Source organism: Coffea arabica, chromosome 9e (assembly GCF_036785885.1).
Source record: "Coffea arabica cultivar ET-39 chromosome 9e, Coffea Arabica ET-39 HiFi, whole genome shotgun sequence".
NCBI classification, from domain to species: domain Eukaryota; kingdom Viridiplantae; phylum Streptophyta; class Magnoliopsida; order Gentianales; family Rubiaceae; genus Coffea; species Coffea arabica.
The window spans coordinates 3,263,714-3,281,858 of record NC_092327.1 but is presented as its reverse complement, the minus strand read 5'-3'; the positions used below and the strand labels follow the sequence as shown (position 1 = coordinate 3,281,858).

At 33.8% G+C, this 18,145-nt stretch overlaps 2 long non-coding RNA genes across 2 annotated transcripts; both read left to right on the top strand.

Annotated features, from left to right (window-relative positions):
* Window positions 1-4,543: 4,543 nt before the first annotated feature.
* On the top strand, window positions 4,544-15,002 carry LOC140014796 (uncharacterized). The gene is made up of 3 exons (XR_011821488.1): window positions 4,544-4,869; window positions 6,390-6,478; window positions 14,621-15,002. It is a non-coding gene; the product is annotated as an uncharacterized lncRNA (long non-coding RNA).
* Window positions 15,003-16,604: 1,602 nt separating this feature from the next.
* On the top strand, window positions 16,605-17,643 carry LOC140014496 (uncharacterized). Its single transcript, XR_011821256.1, has 2 exons — window positions 16,605-17,261; window positions 17,356-17,643. It is a non-coding gene; the product is annotated as an uncharacterized lncRNA (long non-coding RNA).
* The last annotated feature ends 502 nt before the right edge of the window (window positions 17,644-18,145 follow it).

Here is an 18,145-nt window from a genome sequence, read left to right as displayed (position 1 = left end):
TCTTTCCCTTTCTTCCTCCCCTTCTCCATTCCTTTCTTTCTCTCTTCCTTGCTTATCCCGAAACCCTCATTTTCTTCCTCTTTCGTTCTTTCTTTTTCTTTTCTAATCACTCCCGAAGTGCCTCTCTACCTCTACGCCATCTCCCTCTCTTCCTTGCTCAGTTTTCCTGTTCCTCTCTAAGAAAACTTCCTCCTGCCCGCAGCCTTTTTCTTCCTCCTTTTTCAACCGCAAAACCCTCTTTTTTCCTCCCTTTTTCTTACCCAGCCACAGCTTTTTTTTTCTTTTTCTCCCTCGGTTCTTTCTTTTTCTCCTGTTCTCTCTTGTTTGGCCTGAAGCTCTCTCCCAGATTTTCCCTCTCGTTCCCTCTATCTCTCTGTAGTTTGTTTTTTTCTGTTCCCCTCTTGCCTGTAGCCTCTTCTTCTTGTTTTTCCCTTCTTGCTCAGCCGCAGTCTCCCCTTTCTTACTCTCTTTTCCAGGTTCTCCTCCTATTTCCTTGCCAGCCCGAGGCTCCTCCCCTTGGTTTTTCTCTTTTTCTCTTTTTTCTCTGTCCCGTAGCTCCTTTCTCTCATTTCCTCCTCATTTTTCCAGATTTTTCTCCCATTTTCTCCTCAATCAACAAGTGTCTTGCCACCTAGCCTAGCATGTGTTGTGGTGTCAGCAAAAGATGAGGACACTTGTCTAACCCTTACCTATCTCACTTAACTACTTTGCATGACCTCCATCTATTTTCTTTTTATTTTGCTATTTTTTGTTTTTCAAAACAAGTTTATGGTAACCAAAAAATGTTAAATGCATCACTAATTTTCATTTAATTTTGAGGCACTTGAATTTAAAAAGATTAAAACAAATTTTTGTGAGAATTTTCTTTTTTTTTTTTCAGAAATTTAATGCAAAATATCTTAAAAAGAAAAATGATGAACCTAATTTACTAAAATAAGCAAAAATAAATACTAACTATCATTTTGCAAACTTAGTCAATTAAAATAAAATAAAATAAAAACAAGAATAAATAATAAAAAATAAAGCTAAAATTGAATTAAATAAAAATTAAAATTTTAGTGTCTACAGTACACATAGGGATAAAAGAGATAATATAAAGGAAATATCATGTCAAATAAGGAAAAGAATCCTAAAAGTGAAAAGTATGTATGAAATGCAATAAATATCAAGCAAAGTATGAATTCTAGCGCGAAAACGGTCTAACGGGTTTAGCATTGGACTGGCCCATTTCTATAAATCTTCACTAGTGTTGGACTAGTGAGAAATCGGAGAGAAAGGCCACAACTAGCGTTGAACTAGTGTCGTGACGTCATGCATTTATTATAAATAAATAAATTATATAAAACATAATTAAAACAAATAAACACATAATTTATATAGAACACATAACACATAAATATAATTTCTAAATGCAAAATCCTAATGAAAGCGAATAAACACGTAAGCACGCAAGCATGCAAGCACACAAGTAAATAAACGCAAATAAAAGGCTAACTATTATATTCGGGACCCTAACTACAATCTAAGGGGGAATTTGAAAATAATAACATAACTATTACATTTATTTAATTAATTACATTTTTGGCAAAATTAAAATCTATCTATTACATAGCCTAACTAAAAACATGTCTTGAGCATCTATCTATTACAACTTGGCACTTAAATGCCTCTCAAATAATCATCAAAATTAAATAGAATAAATGAAACTTAAAATAAATAAAATGGGTAATTAAAGAAAAAAGCAGTCAAAACATGCAATTACACATAAAAGCACATAGAAGCATATAAAAGAATTTAAAATAATAAAAGAAATTACCTCCCTTGAAGTTGTGGTTAAATGGGCTGAAATTTGCCCTATTTATGCTCCAAAATCAACAAAATAATCAAGACACCAATTTAATTATAAAGAAATGGAAATAATCATGAAATCTATCAAATCAAGCACTTAAATAAAGTATAATTAACAATTAAAGAAGATAAACAACTTGTATTTAAGAAATCAAAACTATTAGGGACCTAATTGTGAAAATTAAGAAAGTTTTTGGGGTTAAATTATAATTATTACAAAGATTAAGGCCAAAATTAAAGACAAATAAAGTTTAGGGACCAAATTGTAATTAAATTAGGGATCTATTGAAAGAAATCCAAAGTTTTTAGGGCTACAATAAAATTACACAAAAATCCAAGAACCAGACTGCAAATTCGTCACCAGATTGCTTGATAAAAGGCCATTGGGCCATTTCTTTTAATTTCTTTAGGCCAAAGCTTCCTAAGCCCAATCGAAAGTCCAAGACAAAATACACAGGCCAGCCCATAGTTTTCTCCAAACAAACCCAACCAAAAAGAGTGGGATTCAAACTCCCAAACCTAAACTAAAACCCAAAAATATAAAATCAAAGCCTTTTATCAAAACCCAAACAGAAATAACCTTCAACCCAAACTAACATATTTTATTAAAACCAAACAAAGTAATAAATCTACAAAAAATAGTAAGCCTTAATTATGCATTAAATCCCAGAATTAATCTACCCAAAAAGTCACATAAAACATGCAAAAGAATATTAAAGTTTAAAAAGGGCAAAATTGATTGAAATTTTCCAGATTTGGGCCACAATGAAATTAGGCAAAAGTTGAGGGGCCAAAATGTAAATTTTAGAAAATTTCCATGGAAACCCACATAAGCTTTCTTCTTCTTCTTTCTTCTGCAACCCTTTTTCTTTTGCATCTTATCAAACACAACAAACACCACAAACGATCCAAAGTTTCAGACCAAAGCAGCAAGACCACACAACCACATCATCAAAATTCAATCTTGGTACATTTAATACGAAATTGTGCAATAAAATCTGAACTATTATCCCATAAAATGAGCAAAAAAATGCAGCAAGAAGAAGAAAGAAAGTGCAGGCAGAATTCGGACGATTTTGGCACAGATTTAAGCTTAGATGGCAAGAAAAAGATGAAATACATCACCTTTGGCGCTTTAAAGGATAAAACGACACGATAATTCTCGAAGGAAATGGATCTGAACGCAAGAACTTGAAGATTGAAACTTGCTGTAATAAGCTTCAAGAGCTGACAGTGTAGCAAGTTTAGGCCCAGATCCGACGAGTTTAGAAACGTTTTCTCTGAAAATTTCCAATCCAAAAGTTCTTCTCCTACATAGATAGAGTATCCAGAAATCAAAAATCAATTCAAAAGAAGTCAATACAAAGAAGAAAATGGCCTTTAAACGGGGTCTCCTGCTCAACCCTGGCTCAAGATTCTGCAGGAAAAAATTTCGAAGAGTGAAGTTTGGGCTGAGATTTGAAGGGTTCCTGATGTTTTTCAGCAAAACTCCTCAACACGAAAGTTATTCCCCTCTATCTCGAAAATACAGAAGGAAAAATCACTCGAAACCGATCTATAACGAAGGAGAAAAGTCTCCCTGAACTAGGCTGGTTCACCAGTTTTTTCCAGAAATTTTCTGCAATTTTCTTCCACTTCCTCTCTCCCGTTTTCTCTCCTTTTTTGCTATTTTTCTTTCCTTTTCCTTTGGCCGGCGCCTCCTTTCTTCCTCTTACTTTTTTCAGCCCTAATCCTATGTTTTGGTTCTATTTCTTACATATATAGAAAGAGTTAAGATTTCTACTCCCACGTTCAGCCATGTGGCAGCATGAGGGGAGGGAGAAAATTTTTCTTCCGTTTATGCCCTGAGAATATTGATTAGTTCTCCGAATAGTATATCACTGGTGAGGTCATTTTTGTCTTGTTACATGAAATTACTATCTTGCCCAGGGAAAAATAATTAGCACCAAAACAGTAACTAACTATTGAGGGCTATTTTTGACTTTTTGTGAATAATCTTTTGCTTTCTTTCTCAGTCTTTCCCATCTCTTCCTCGCTTTTCTCAGCAAAAGAAAGCAGTAGTTGCTGCTTCTCTTTTGTGTCCGTTGTGGAAGACAAGAAGTCAAAATGTCAAATAAAAAAAGAAGTTCACCTATGTGGCAGTAAGACAAAACACTCACTTTCTGCTTCCTTTTAGCCCATCATCTTTTGTTTTCTTCTTCCTTTCTCTCTCTCTGTTTCTCGTTTCTTTATTTCTCGTTTCTTTTCTTTCTGGTTCAACGAAGAAAAGTACAACTTCAATTCTTCCATTAGTAGCGAATTGTTTAGAAGTGTTTTTGAATTTTTGCCTAGCATTCTTGCCCTCTCTTTCCCATTGTTTCCGCTTCGTTTTTTTTTGCTTCAGAAGAAGTATGTTTGCAGATTTCATTTTGTTTTCATGTTCAGCTGTACTTTTTCTCCTTCGTCCCTCCCTCTCTGTTTCCATTCCTTTCTTTCTCTTTCGTTTTCTTTCTGGTTCGGACAAACAAAAGTACCAATTGATCTCCTCCAACACTTGGTCAATAATTTGACCATCTTTTCCCCCAAATTATGGCTACTCATCCATATCCCAACCGTGGTATTGTTCCACAAAGAGTCAATTATGGCTGCCCATTCATATCCGAACCATGGGATTATTCCACAAAAAGTCAGGTATGAGGTATGATTTCTACCTATTACTAGAGATATAGGTTTGTCCTTTTGCCTTCCTTTTCGTTTGCCAATTCACAAATTATCAAGAGTGAGAAGAAAAATCTCTAACAACTCATCAATTTTGTGTCGTTATCTATTTTGTTCATGATGCCTAATACCATTGCTAGGGATATACGTTTCTCCTTTTGTTTTTATTTCTGTTGGCTAGTTGGCAAATTATCGACAGTGAAAGAAAAATTCCTAAGAACTGATAGAGTTCGTGTCTCTATATATACATTAGGAACACAAACACTGCTCACAAAAAAATCGACGGTTCTTCCTCCTTTTCCTCTTCAACATTTCCGACTAAAGGTAACTACTCATTTTTTGTGTCTAATATTTTCTCGCATGAGTATTGAAGAGATTGGATAATCTGTATACTTTCTATTTTGGTTGCCAAATTTCTTCAGGGGTTTAATTGCACTTTGAAAGAATTGGTGCAGAAGAGCTTCTGATTTAGCGTTCACATATTTCAGTTATAAGTTCGTTTGCTTTCAGTTAATACTTGTCAACTGAATTTTTTTCCCTTACTTTTTTCGTTATCAGTTCTAAGTTCCCTTGCGAGTATTAAGTCCATAGATTGTAAGTTCTCCTATTTAACAGTCAAAGTCAGCTGGGTTCCTGTTACATGTTACAACAAGTTGATTGCATAAAATTCACATTTTCATGCACCCTAGGGCCACAGAGTGAAAAGTTTAAGAGTACTAAACCATTAGCTATCAATTACTAATCACAACAGGAAATAATAATGCATCTGCTTCTAAAGTAATGGGAAAGATCTTCACATAATCTTTTGTTGAACAAAAAGAGAGGAGATAGGAAAAGCTGAGGTGCTACGTATGTCATACTTCCAGTTTTTTCTTAAAAAATTAAAAATAAATAAGTAAATAAAATTGGAGAAACAATCGTATCACACTAAAGAGAGAGGAAGTTTAAAAAGGAAATTATAAATGCTCCAAAGAAAGAGTCTTGCATAGTTCTCATACACTTTCTTGCTTTTTCTTTTCCTGTTAATAATATACTACAACTAATTACCCAAGAAGCGTTGTCACTACTTGCTGAATAGAGACAACTAAGCTAAAACAAGTTAAATTCTCAACCTCAACTTCAAGCTTAAGTTACCTAAAGGCATCAGAATGAATACCGCCATCCATGTCTTAAAGATACGAGAAAAGTTTGCTAAAATCCCACTTATGAAAATGAGAATAAAAGATAAAGTCTTACACATTAAAGTTTTGCCCTACATTGGAGATATTGTTCACAAAGGTTAGGTAGGCGATAGAAGAAACAAAGTTTCGAACAGAGAATTCTAATATTGAGTTTCTAGCATTTTTTCTGGCTAGCTTAGAAGTGTAGAATATTACTTAATCAAAGTTATTTCTAGAGGCAATGTTTCTTTTTGCACAAAACTCTCAAATATTAAATCCACAATATGAGAAGTTGCACAAAATTCACATCTTTGTTGAGGAAAAGTTTTTGTGATATTCTAGCACTAAATTGAATCTAGATCTACTATTGCAATTTTAAATCACTATATACATGATATTGGTTTTATATCTACTGTCTTGATTTAGTGTTTCGGGTTGCTTGAATTTTGGCATTGAAATTTCTGGATGAAATTATTGATATGTCCATTCTGGTATTTCTTAATATTTCAATTTTTTTTCTCCTTAGCAGATTGACATTCATTTAAAGTGTGCCTAATTATATTTTTGTCTTTTTCTAATTTTTTCTCATCTGAGTATAGTTTAAACATATTGGATAATTTGTATAGTTTTACATTGACTGATACCTTTCTTCTACATTTTATTTTGGTTGCCAACTTTGTTCAGGGGTTTAGTTACGATATAAAAGCGTCGGTGCTAAAGAGGCTTTTGTTTGGGGTTGGCAGTTTCGTATTAAAGAATTGCTTCAATTCAAGGTCATTCCTTCTATTCCTTCACTATATCTTGCAATTTTCGTGCTTAAGTTTTGCTCTGCTTGACTACACCCTGGAGAATATCATAACTGAATCTCTATGCTTATATCATTTTTCTTTCTCACATTTTGCCTTTTACTATTTAATCACTCTAATTCGTTGAATACGACAGTCTCAAACAATTAGTCTCACATTTGTATCTCTTGGTCAGCTCCTTGTATCTAATAGTTTGGATTTCATATATATAGAAGTTAGCTTTACTCTCTTCATTAGCTATCATTAGTGACATTTCGTTACTCCTACTTTCATTAAAATGAAAAGAAAAAGGAATGTAAGTAAAGCCTTTAGTTTAGTAGATGAGTGGTTCGATAAATGTTACAATGCTGAGGCTTCATTAAAAAGGAACGCAAATAGCTCTCATACAATAGAACAATGTGAAGAGTTATCAACAAACCTCCCATTTTCTTAGGCTCATCCTGCTAATCCAATCCATATGCATTCTGATACTATATATGTAGATATTCAGACCTCAGGAAATAACACTCATCTAATTCATCCCACCTTCCACTTTATGACAAACCCAAATAGTAACATGATTAGGAAGGATCATAAGAATTATAGTAATGAAGTTGTCCCTGTTTCTAAACATTTATCCTCTCCCAATGTCGCATCTATGCACGGATTAGATGGTTCTCATTTAAGGACCTTAAATCAATCAAATCGTAACCAGCTCCTATTAACCTCTAATATTGATGAGGTTTATGCTCACTCTCACGGTTCGCCTTCCATCAATTTTACATGTGTCTCTGAAATCCATACTTCTCTTATCAAGAGCTGCCCTCAGCCTAATGATATTGATCTTAGATCAAGCTCAAATAGAACATCTTCCTATCAAGACAGCTTTAATGAGAACTATAATATCACAATCACTCAACTTCATGATATAAGTGGAACAACAAATGTTTCCACTTCTCAACCACCTTCTTCATTTCTACCTTTCTCTGCTATTCTTTCTCATCCTCTTGCACATTATCTTGAAGAAAAATGCTTTGAGAGAAAGAATTATAGAAGACAAGCATACATAAAGTGGAAATCAAAGAAATTACGTAGACATGTTTGCACTAAAATACAACATGTCCCAGCTATGAGATTGGAAAGGATTGAGAATTGCATAGCTGCTACCAACTTTGCATTACAATCTAATGTACAATCACTAACCCAAAAAGGTAATGAATTCTCTATTTGAGATTTGTCTATTTCCACTTTCTTCTATAAATGTTTTTATACAAAAAAAGGTTTAAAAAAAAATCTCCGATATACTGGTAGTAACATATGAATTTTTTCCTCCAATTTATTTTAGCTTCAAATATTCTAAACATTGCAGTGTTCGCACTAGTACTGCTTTGCTACTACAACATTTTGTTTATTTTCAGTGCTTATTTATAATCAAAAAATATATACATGCTTTTTGTTCATTGATTTTTCATGACAACTTAGCTTCCTCTTTCAACTCACATAATTATTGTCTTAACCATAAAACATTATGAGTATTTTAAAAAAATTTCCAAACCATTTTTTTGTAAATTTATATCACTGCTATCTAATTTTCAGACCATGTTTACTAAAACCTTTTCAAACTATCTTTTCTAAATTCATAAAAACTTTCAGACCATCTTTAATACTGTCAATATGAAATAAACACTATCAATAATTCTTCTCAAAAATCATTGATTCAAACATCGAAACAATCCTCCAATAATAACCATTCAGCTTTATACTCACTTCTCTTCAATTTTAGGATACAAAAATTTGCAAGATTTAAGAAATACTAATCAATGAATGCAAATCACATTATAGGTAAGACGCATCCGAGTGGAAGAGATTTGCTAAGGTTGATACCTGATTACCCTGATAGGTTACCATTGGAGCAGCAGTGTCAACATTGCGGAAGCAAAGAAATTCTATTCTGAGACAATGAATTTCTGTTGTTCCAACGGTGAAGTAGTTCTCTCTCAGAATAAACTTCCTAATGTTCTAAAAGAGCTCTTAACTTCATCCTCGGAAGAAGCAAAAACCTTTAGAGCTATGATTAGAACTTATAACAACCACTTTGGTATCACCTCTTTTGATGTTAAATATGACAAGAAACTCTGCAAAAGAAATAAAGGAATCTATACATTTAGAATTCAAGGGCAAATTTATCATTTTTTAAATGATTTAAACTCAGCCAATGATCATGGCGAAAATCTTCAATTATATTTTCATGATCTTGAAATTGAGTTAGCCAATCGAATAGCATCTTGCCCGAGGTTATCAGAAACTTTAGTTAAGAAACTCATGTGCGTGTTGGAAAACAATCCATACGCTAAATTTTTTCAAACTTTAAGTGGAGTGCCTAATCTCGATAATTATCACATTGTCCTAAAGACTATTCCTGGTCTAGACCAGAGAGTCTATAATAAACCTACAAGCTCACAAGTAGCAGCTTTGTGGATTGAAGGTGAAGATAATAGACAAACAGGAAAGCGAGACATTAGAGTGCACACTCATAGTGGGACCTCAAAAAATATTCAATATTATTATGGATGTTATGATCCGCTTCAATACCCACTAATGTTTCCTTTTGGTGATCTAGGATAGCACCAAGGCATTCCCAAAAAGGGAATAAAACCACAAACTAAGAGATTGAGGAAAAAAAAATTACAACCGAATCTATTTGCCCCATCAATGTCTCTAATGTAGATGAATTACTTGAGAATGAAGAGGTTGGTAAGTAAATACACGTTTATTAATCAGCACTCTTTAATGTAAAATTTCACAAAAATATCAACTAACAAAATTTTTTTTTCTCAATCCACACAGTAATGAGTAGCTTTCAAGAAGATCCAGATTTGTTTCCGTGCGAGAGCACTATGCTTATAAGCTCCAAATAAGGGATAACGATGAATCATTCCTCCTTCACTTTGCAAGACTACTACAACAATACGTAGTAGATCAATATGTCAAATTAGAAAGCCAAAGACTTGACTTCTTTAGAAATCAACAAGAGGAAATACAAAAGGAATTTTTACAAGGAATCATTGATGCTATGACTAGAGGTGAGACAGAAGCATCAAAAGTCGGTCAGCGAATCATATTACCACCCTCCTTCATTGGAGGACCAAGGAATATGAGACGCAAATATATGGACGCAATGACTTTGGTCCAAAAATTTGGAAAGCCAGATATCTTTCTGACTATGACATGTAATCATAATTGGCCAGAAATAAAAGAATATTTAATTCATGGAGAAGAAGCACAAAATAGATCAGATTTACTTGCTAGAGTATTTCACTCAAAACTAGAAGTCTTAAAAGACGAATTACTGAAAAAATGTAATTTTGGTGAGGTGGCTACCTATACCTATGTAATTGAATACCAAAAATGAGGAATGCCACATGCTCATTTCTTATTAATATTAAAGTCCAAATGTAAATTATATAGTGCAGAAGAATACGATAGAATTGTGCGTGCAGAAATTCCATGTAAACAAATTATCCTCATCTATATGAGATGGTAGTCAAACACATGCTCTATGGCCCTTGTGGTCCTGCTAATCCATCGAATGCTTGCATGACAAAGAATTGCGTCTGTTGAAATAATTATCCAAAAGATTTTTGCGAAGAGACCATTCAAACAGTAGACGCATATCCTCAATATAGAAGAACAAACAATGGTGTCCAAGTAACAATTAGAGGTGCTGTTTTAGACAATAGATGGGTTGTCCCGTATAACTCATATCTATTGGCCAAATTTGACTGCCATATGAATGTTGAAATATGTTCAACAATCAAAGCAGTCAAATATATATGTAAAGGTCATGATAAACAAGCTTTTGCCTTTCAGCGTCTACTTTTGACAATGTGGTAGATGAAATCAAACAATATGCTTGCTAGAGTATTCCACTCAAAACTAGAAGTCTTAAAAGACGAATTACTGCAAAAATGTATTTTTGGTGAGGTGGCTACCTATACCTATGTAATTGAATACCAAAAATGAGGAATGCCACATGCTCATTTCTTATTAATATTAAAGTCCAAATGTAAATTATATAGTGCAGAAGAATACGATAGAATTGTGTGTGCAGAAATTCCATGTAAACAAATTATCCTCATCTATATGAGATGGTAGTCAAACACATGCTCTATGGCCCTTGTGGTCCTGCTAATCCATCGAATGCTTGCATGACAAAGAATGGCGTCTGTTGAAATAATTATCCAAAAGATTTTTGCGAAGAGACCATTCAAACAGTAGACGCATATCCTCAATATAGAAGAACAAACAACGGTGTCCAAGTAACAATTAGAGGTGCTGTTTTAGACAATAGATGGGTTGTCCCGTATAACTCATATCTATTGGCCAAATTTGACTGCCATATGAATGTTGAAATATGTTCAACAATCAAAGCAGTCAAATATATATGTAAAGGTCATGATAAACAAGCTTTTGCCTTTCAGCGTCTACTTTTGACAATGTGGTAGATGAAATCAAACAATATGCTTGCTAGAGTATTCCACTCAAAACTAGAAGTCTTAAAAGACGAATTACTGCAAAAATGTATTTTTGGTGAGGTGGCTACCTATACCTATGTAATTGAATACCAAAAATGAGGAATGCCACATGCTCATTTCTTATTAATATTAAAGTCCAAATGTAAATTATATAGTGCAGAAGAATACGATAGAATTGTGCGTGCAGAAATTCCATGTAAACAAATTATCCTCATCTATATGAGATGGTAGTCAAACACATGCTCTATGGCCCTTGTGGTCCTGCTAATCCATCGAATGCTTGCATGACAAAGAATGGCGTCTGTTGAAATAATTATCCAAAAGATTTTTGTGAAGAGACCATTCAAACAGTAGACACATATCCTCAATATAGAAGAACAAACAACAGTGTCCAAGTAATAATTAGAGGTGCTGTTTTAGACAATAGATGGGTTGTCCTATATAACTCATATCTATTGGCCAAATTTGACTGCTATATGAATGTTGAAATATGTTCAACAATCAAAGCAGTCAAATATATATGTAAAGGTCATGATAAAACAATCTTTTGCCTTTCGGCGTCTACTTTTGACAATGTGGTAGATGAAATCGAACAATATGCTTGCTAGAGTATTCCACTCAAAACTAGAAGTCTTAAAAGACAAATTACTGAAAAAATGTATTTTTGGTGAGGTGGCTACCTATACCTATGTAATTGAATACCAAAAATGAGGAATGCCACATGCTCATTTCTTATTAATATTAAAGTCCAAATGTAAATTATATAGTGCAGAAGAATACGATAGAATTGTGTGTGCAAAAATTCCACGTAAAAAAACTTACCCTCATCCATATGAGATGGTAGTCAAACACATGCTCCATGGCCCTTGTGGTCCTGCTAATCCATCGAATGCTTGCATGACAAAGAATGGCGTCTATCTAAATAATTATCCAAAAGATTTTTGTGAAGAGACCATTCAAACAGTAGACGCATATCCTCAATATAGAAGAACAAACAATGGTGTCCAAGTAACAATTAGAAGTGCTGTTTTAGACAATAGATAGGTTGTCCCATATAACTCATATCTATTGGCCAAATTTGACTGCCATATGAATGTTGAAATATATTCAACAATCAAAGCTGTCAAATATATATGTAAGGGTCATGATAAAACAAGCTTTTGCCTTTTATCGTCTACTTTTGACAATGTGGTAGATGAAATCGAACAATATGTATCAGCAAGATGAATTTCTCCACCTGAAGCTGTATGGAGAATATTCAGATTTTGTACAATTGAAATCAAACCTGCAATTATCCATTTACAGCTACATCTTGAAAACTATCAACCGGTAGTCTTCAAGAAGTTAGCTAATCTTCAAAATGTTACAGAAAATCCTCATTTTAAGACAACAATGTTAACATAATTTTTTCATATGAATAAGACAAATGAAGATGCACAAAGATTGAATTGTACATACTCATAATTTCTAGACCACTTTGTTTGGAAACCAAGCCAAAGATATTGGAAACTCAGAGAAAGAGGAGACTCTGTTGGACGAATAATGACCGCACATCCAACAGAAGGTGAGAGATACTACTTTAGGCTCCTCCTCTCAAAAGTTTGATGTCCCACTTCATTCAAGGACTTACGAACTTACAATGGTGTTACAGTAGATACTTTTAGGGAAGCAACATTAATTCGAAATTTATTGCAAGATGATAATAGTCAAGAAATCTGTTTACAAGAAGCCTCGCATTTTAAGACGCCTTACGAAATGAGAAGGCTTTTCGCTACACTCTTAGTTTACTCTTGTCCAAATAATCCAAAATAACTGTGGGAAAAATTCAAAGTGTCAATGTTGGAGGATCTTGTCCGATGCTCAACATTAACATTTAAAGAAATTGAACATAAAGCTCTATAACAAATAGACGGTTTCCTACAAACAATGGAAAAGAGCATACGTTCTTACAACTTTGTCCCACCTAATTTGTCATATAACAACGTAGAAGACCTGACTAGAGAATTACGAGCAGAAAAAAGCATTCTTGTTACACCTTATGATTTGAGTGGAATTGACATGCTTAATGAAAAACAAAAACAAGCATTCAAAGTTATTACTGAGAGAATTTATTCAAGAAAAAGCGGCGCTTTCTTCATAGATGGTCTGGGAGGAACAGGGAAAACATTTCTCTATAGGAATTTATTGGTAGATGTGAGGAGCAAAGGCTTTCTTGCACTCGCAACTGCTACTTCAAGAATTGCAGCTTCTATTTTGCTTGGTGGTAGGATTGCACATTCTCGATTTAAGATCCCAATTGATATTTCTAAGAGTACAATATGTAGAATTAGCAAACAAACTTCTCTGGCAACAATGATTAGAGAAGCAAAGTTAATAATTTGGGATGAAGCACCAATGTCCAAAAAAACAGCAATTGAAGCATTGGATGATTTGTTAAAAGACCTCATGGATTCAACACAAATTTTTGGGGGAAAAATTGTTGTCCTTGGAGGAGATTTTAGACAGACACTTCCAGTAGTTCGAAAGGGAGCAAAAAGTCAAGTGATAAATGCCTATCTAATCAATTCTCTAATATGGGACAAACTTGAGAAACTAAACTTAAGTGAAAATATGAGAGCAAGATTAGACCCCGCATTTATAGAGTTCCTATTAAAGATTGGAGATGGGACAATTGACACAGAAGCTAATGATTTAGTGAAAATTCCACCTTCTATCTTAGTTCCTTACACTAATGAATCTGATGCACTTCAAAAACTGATCCAAATGGTGTATCCTGAAATCACCAATGGATCACAAATCTCATCTTCTTTCTTAAACAGGGCAATACTAACAACGAAAAATCCATTTGTTGATGAGATAAATAATGCTCTCATAGATAGATATCCAGGAGAAGCAGTTGAATACTTGAGTTATGAAGAGACATTAAATGAAAATCACCAGGCTAAATATATCGACTTGCTGAATACATTGACTCCAAGTGGTTTACCGCCACACAGATTAGTTTTGAAACCAAATGCATCAATAATTCTCTTAAGAAATCTTGATCCAACTGAGGGATTATGCAATGGCACAAGGCTTACAATCAAATTCCTCAGTAAAAACATCATTCATGCTACCATATCATTTGGTGATTTCTCTGGAAAAGATGTATTTATTCATAGAATTCCAATGCAACCACCAGCCGATGACCAATATCCAGTCTCATACAAAAGGATCCAATTTCCAGTTCGCTTGTGCTTTGCAATGATTATTAACAAAGCACAAGGACAAACCTTAGACTTTGTGGGTATATATTTGAAAGAACCTGTGTTTTCCCATGGTCAATTATACGTTGCTCTCTCAAGAGCAAAAATAGCCTCAGTAGTTAGAATACTAATAAAACCAGCCTATTTTTCCCCTCATTAGATGGACAAAACAAAAAACATAGTGTATAAAGAAGTACTTCAGCATACAGAACCACTACAAATAAGTACATTCATGACTCATCTCTCTTACTATTTTTAGTGTTTTCCTATGTATGCAGCCCTTTACCAGTTATAATTACTATTTCTCATCCGAAATAATAAAATTCTCACTATACTTCATCGTAATGCAGTTCAAAATGCCTAGACATATTTCGACTGTGCTGGACATTGACAAAGAATCAGACAAATGGACAGTTCTTATTCAAGTAGTTGAGAGGAATCACATTCAGTACACTCGGAAAGCACCACCTAGAAGGATCCAACGATTCATGCTCACTAATGCCCAAGTACTTTACTAACTACTATGTACATTCATCACCCAATATAAATAACTATAGATTAATCCCATTCTTACAACGACTCCTTAAATGTTTATTCTCTTAGACTATCCAAGACAAAAATGACTACATAGCTATATTTACACTTTACTAGAAAATAATATTTGATTTCTAATTCACTCATACCCTATCCTTTAGAAATTGTTGCACTTTAAAATTTTATGTATTCTATATATTCTATGATCTGCCTGCATAGGATTACTTAGCAAAAATAGCCTAGATATGACAGATCCAAATTTCAGTTTGCTTGCAAGTTCACTTTTATTTGGACTATTAATTTACACAACAAATTCTGGATATATACATAAATATACAATCAGTACTAACCACTAAGAACCACCTATATTAACAAGGCTTAATAAATTTATATTTCTAACTTTTAAAAATTGTATGTTTTCAAACTGATCCAAATCAATGTTTAACACCTTCTGAAAATTCAGTCTCAATAGTAGTAAAACAAAAACAAAATATAAACAACAGCTTTCCCTTTTCTCTTGGAACCTGAGATTCGAGAAAACATAAAAACTTAGCATTCAAAGTTCAATATGCAATGCTATGCTTATAAACTACATTTTCATATAATACTCTCACTATGTAGCAGAAAATTCATACAAATTGCTTCCTCTTGCTACCTTTTTTAATTCACAAGAATATTGAACACATTTAAGTAACTTTAACCACTTTGAATCATCTTCTTGCTGCTCCCGATAATTACAAATTTCATTCACTTTTATCTCATACATGATCATCAATCATAATCACCAATAAAACATAAACAACAGTTTCTTCCTATTCCCCTCAATTTACAATCCATAAACCTAAGATTCCACAATACATAGAGGGTCAAAAAAATGTTAACTGTCTATGATTTATTCTAAAAAAATCACAACTCCTACTTGATTGCTCCTACCTGATTGCAAACTCATTCATGCAGATATCCATATAGAAGATACACAATAATGTTACCTTATAGTATACTAACTCAACTACAAACACTACAAACAGGGAACCAAAGTCTCTGCAGCAGCTTATGAAAATTGCATCCGACTGTTCAGAAATCTGTTAGTTCCATACCAGCGATACTACATCTCTGGTGCAACTATTATCAATGTTGTTCCTACATACAAAGTTAGCAAATATCCGTACTCTTGGGTCCTTCATTACTCAACTTTGATTGAGTGCTACCTCGAACCAATTCCTCCAATGCTTCCATGTCCTTTCACCTTTGACAACTTTTCTGATGCACATAAACATGCAGAATCTGATATTACTCTGATAAGTAAGTGTTATATAAAAAACATATCTTTGCAGAATTTTATCCAATTTTACATTCTTAGATACTTTCAAATCTGACTAACTACTTCAAACTATAGGTGTCTAGGCATTGGTCATATATGCCTTCCCTAAAAAAGAAACAACTCCAGATTCAATCACGAGATTTTCTGATTGTAAATGAAGAGTAAGAAATCTCACTTCCATCTATTACTTAACACATACATTATTATTTAACATCATCCTTTTTATTGAGTCCTTATTGTTCAAAGGAAAAAATTGATGCTTCTCACTTTATGGAATGAGTTCCAAGAGCATGAAGGCAATATCCTTGCAAACACCATTGCAACTGCTCCTATGATCTTTACTATGAGAGTGAAAGTCTCTACTTTCTCCCTTACTCTAAAAATTCAGTATACATTCATTGCATATCACTCATATTTCTCACACATAAAAATCTTAATTCTCTGCTTAAACAGGTTTGTCATTGACGACAATAGGACTATCATGCATTCTCATCAATCCACCAGTCCATGATGAATTGCCGCTTCGTGAATAGTATAGCATTCATAAAGATGAAGTTAATATTTTATTAGAAGCAGAAGCATATAAAGATCCAGAATTACTGCTTCCACCGCCAAACCAAGAGGACATCAAGACCATTCATGATGCATTAATCTCATTCGGAACAGTAAGAACGCCACAGTTTTTCCCTAACCAATCGGCAATATCATTTTACACTTCAACTTTGCAGAAAATGAAATAGTAATACACTAGAGTTTCAATTCATTTGCAGCAAAAAACAGCATGGATATGCGGTACAGTGCAATTATCATTTGGCCAAACTCGCTTTTAGTATACTGCATGCTCAAATTGTTTGAAAACTATTGAAGAAAATACAAATTGGATCATAAAATATTCATCATGCAGACAAGAAGCCGAAGTGGAACTAAGGTGTTGTTTCTCATCTAACCTGTTTAAAAATAACTCTTTTATACAATACATTGTACAATAAACTAAAACTCAGACATTGCACGTAAGGTGTCACATTGGAATAACACTGACCGATCCAACTGCAAGCATTCAATGCTTAATATCTGGAAAAGAAGCTGAAAGACAGATACAATTGACTACTGTGGAGCTTAAGGATGCAGAGGCATATGTACATCAGCACACCTAACTTTCAAGTTTTTGTTCAACATTTATATACAGAAATACTAATATATAAACACTCACATTGATGCTTATCATTTCAGGGAATAACAATGAACCAAGAACTTTCTGCCATCATGAAAATGTACAGGTTGATCTGTTTCATCAAAACATATGAGACAACTTTTCAAGGACAACTCTAAAGAAGAAATGCAATCATCAAATTCTACCCAACAGCTGAAGTCCCCAACATATCATTGGCTCTATTAGATTCACAAACAATTCTTCAAGCTTTAGAAACTGGAACAGCAACAAACATCAAGCAAAAACAGGTCGCAGAAGAACAAACGTTCACACCAACAGCCAAGTTGCTCCTTCAAGAAATAGCCGAATCCACTGCTACTAAAAAAAGATTCATCACTAAATCAACAACTGCTGCAACAACCAGCCACAAATTGCTTGAAGACACTGCTACCTCAGCTTCACCAAATACCACCACAATCGAAGAAACTGCTGTCAGCCCAATAAAGAAACCAAAACAGGAAGGAAAAGGGAATTGAACACTCCCCAATCCTTACTAAAACCTTTTGATATTGCTAGAGAAGAATTTAGCAGGTCTATCGTGGCTAAATTGTAGTTTTAGAATCCATTGCTCCAATATGTTTTGATAGAGCAATGCATTCTAATACTTAGAATTACTACAACCTCCCTCACCTGCTAACGACTCCTATTACCAGAACCATAAACCTGTAAAACCTAGGTACATGACTTTGTCAAGCTGAAAATGCAGTATTAGAGTCCACTGCTCCAATATCTTTTGATAGAGTAGTGCATTCTAATACTAATATGTCATATAAGCTTCTTTAGCAATCAATAATATGTGCAGTACTTCTA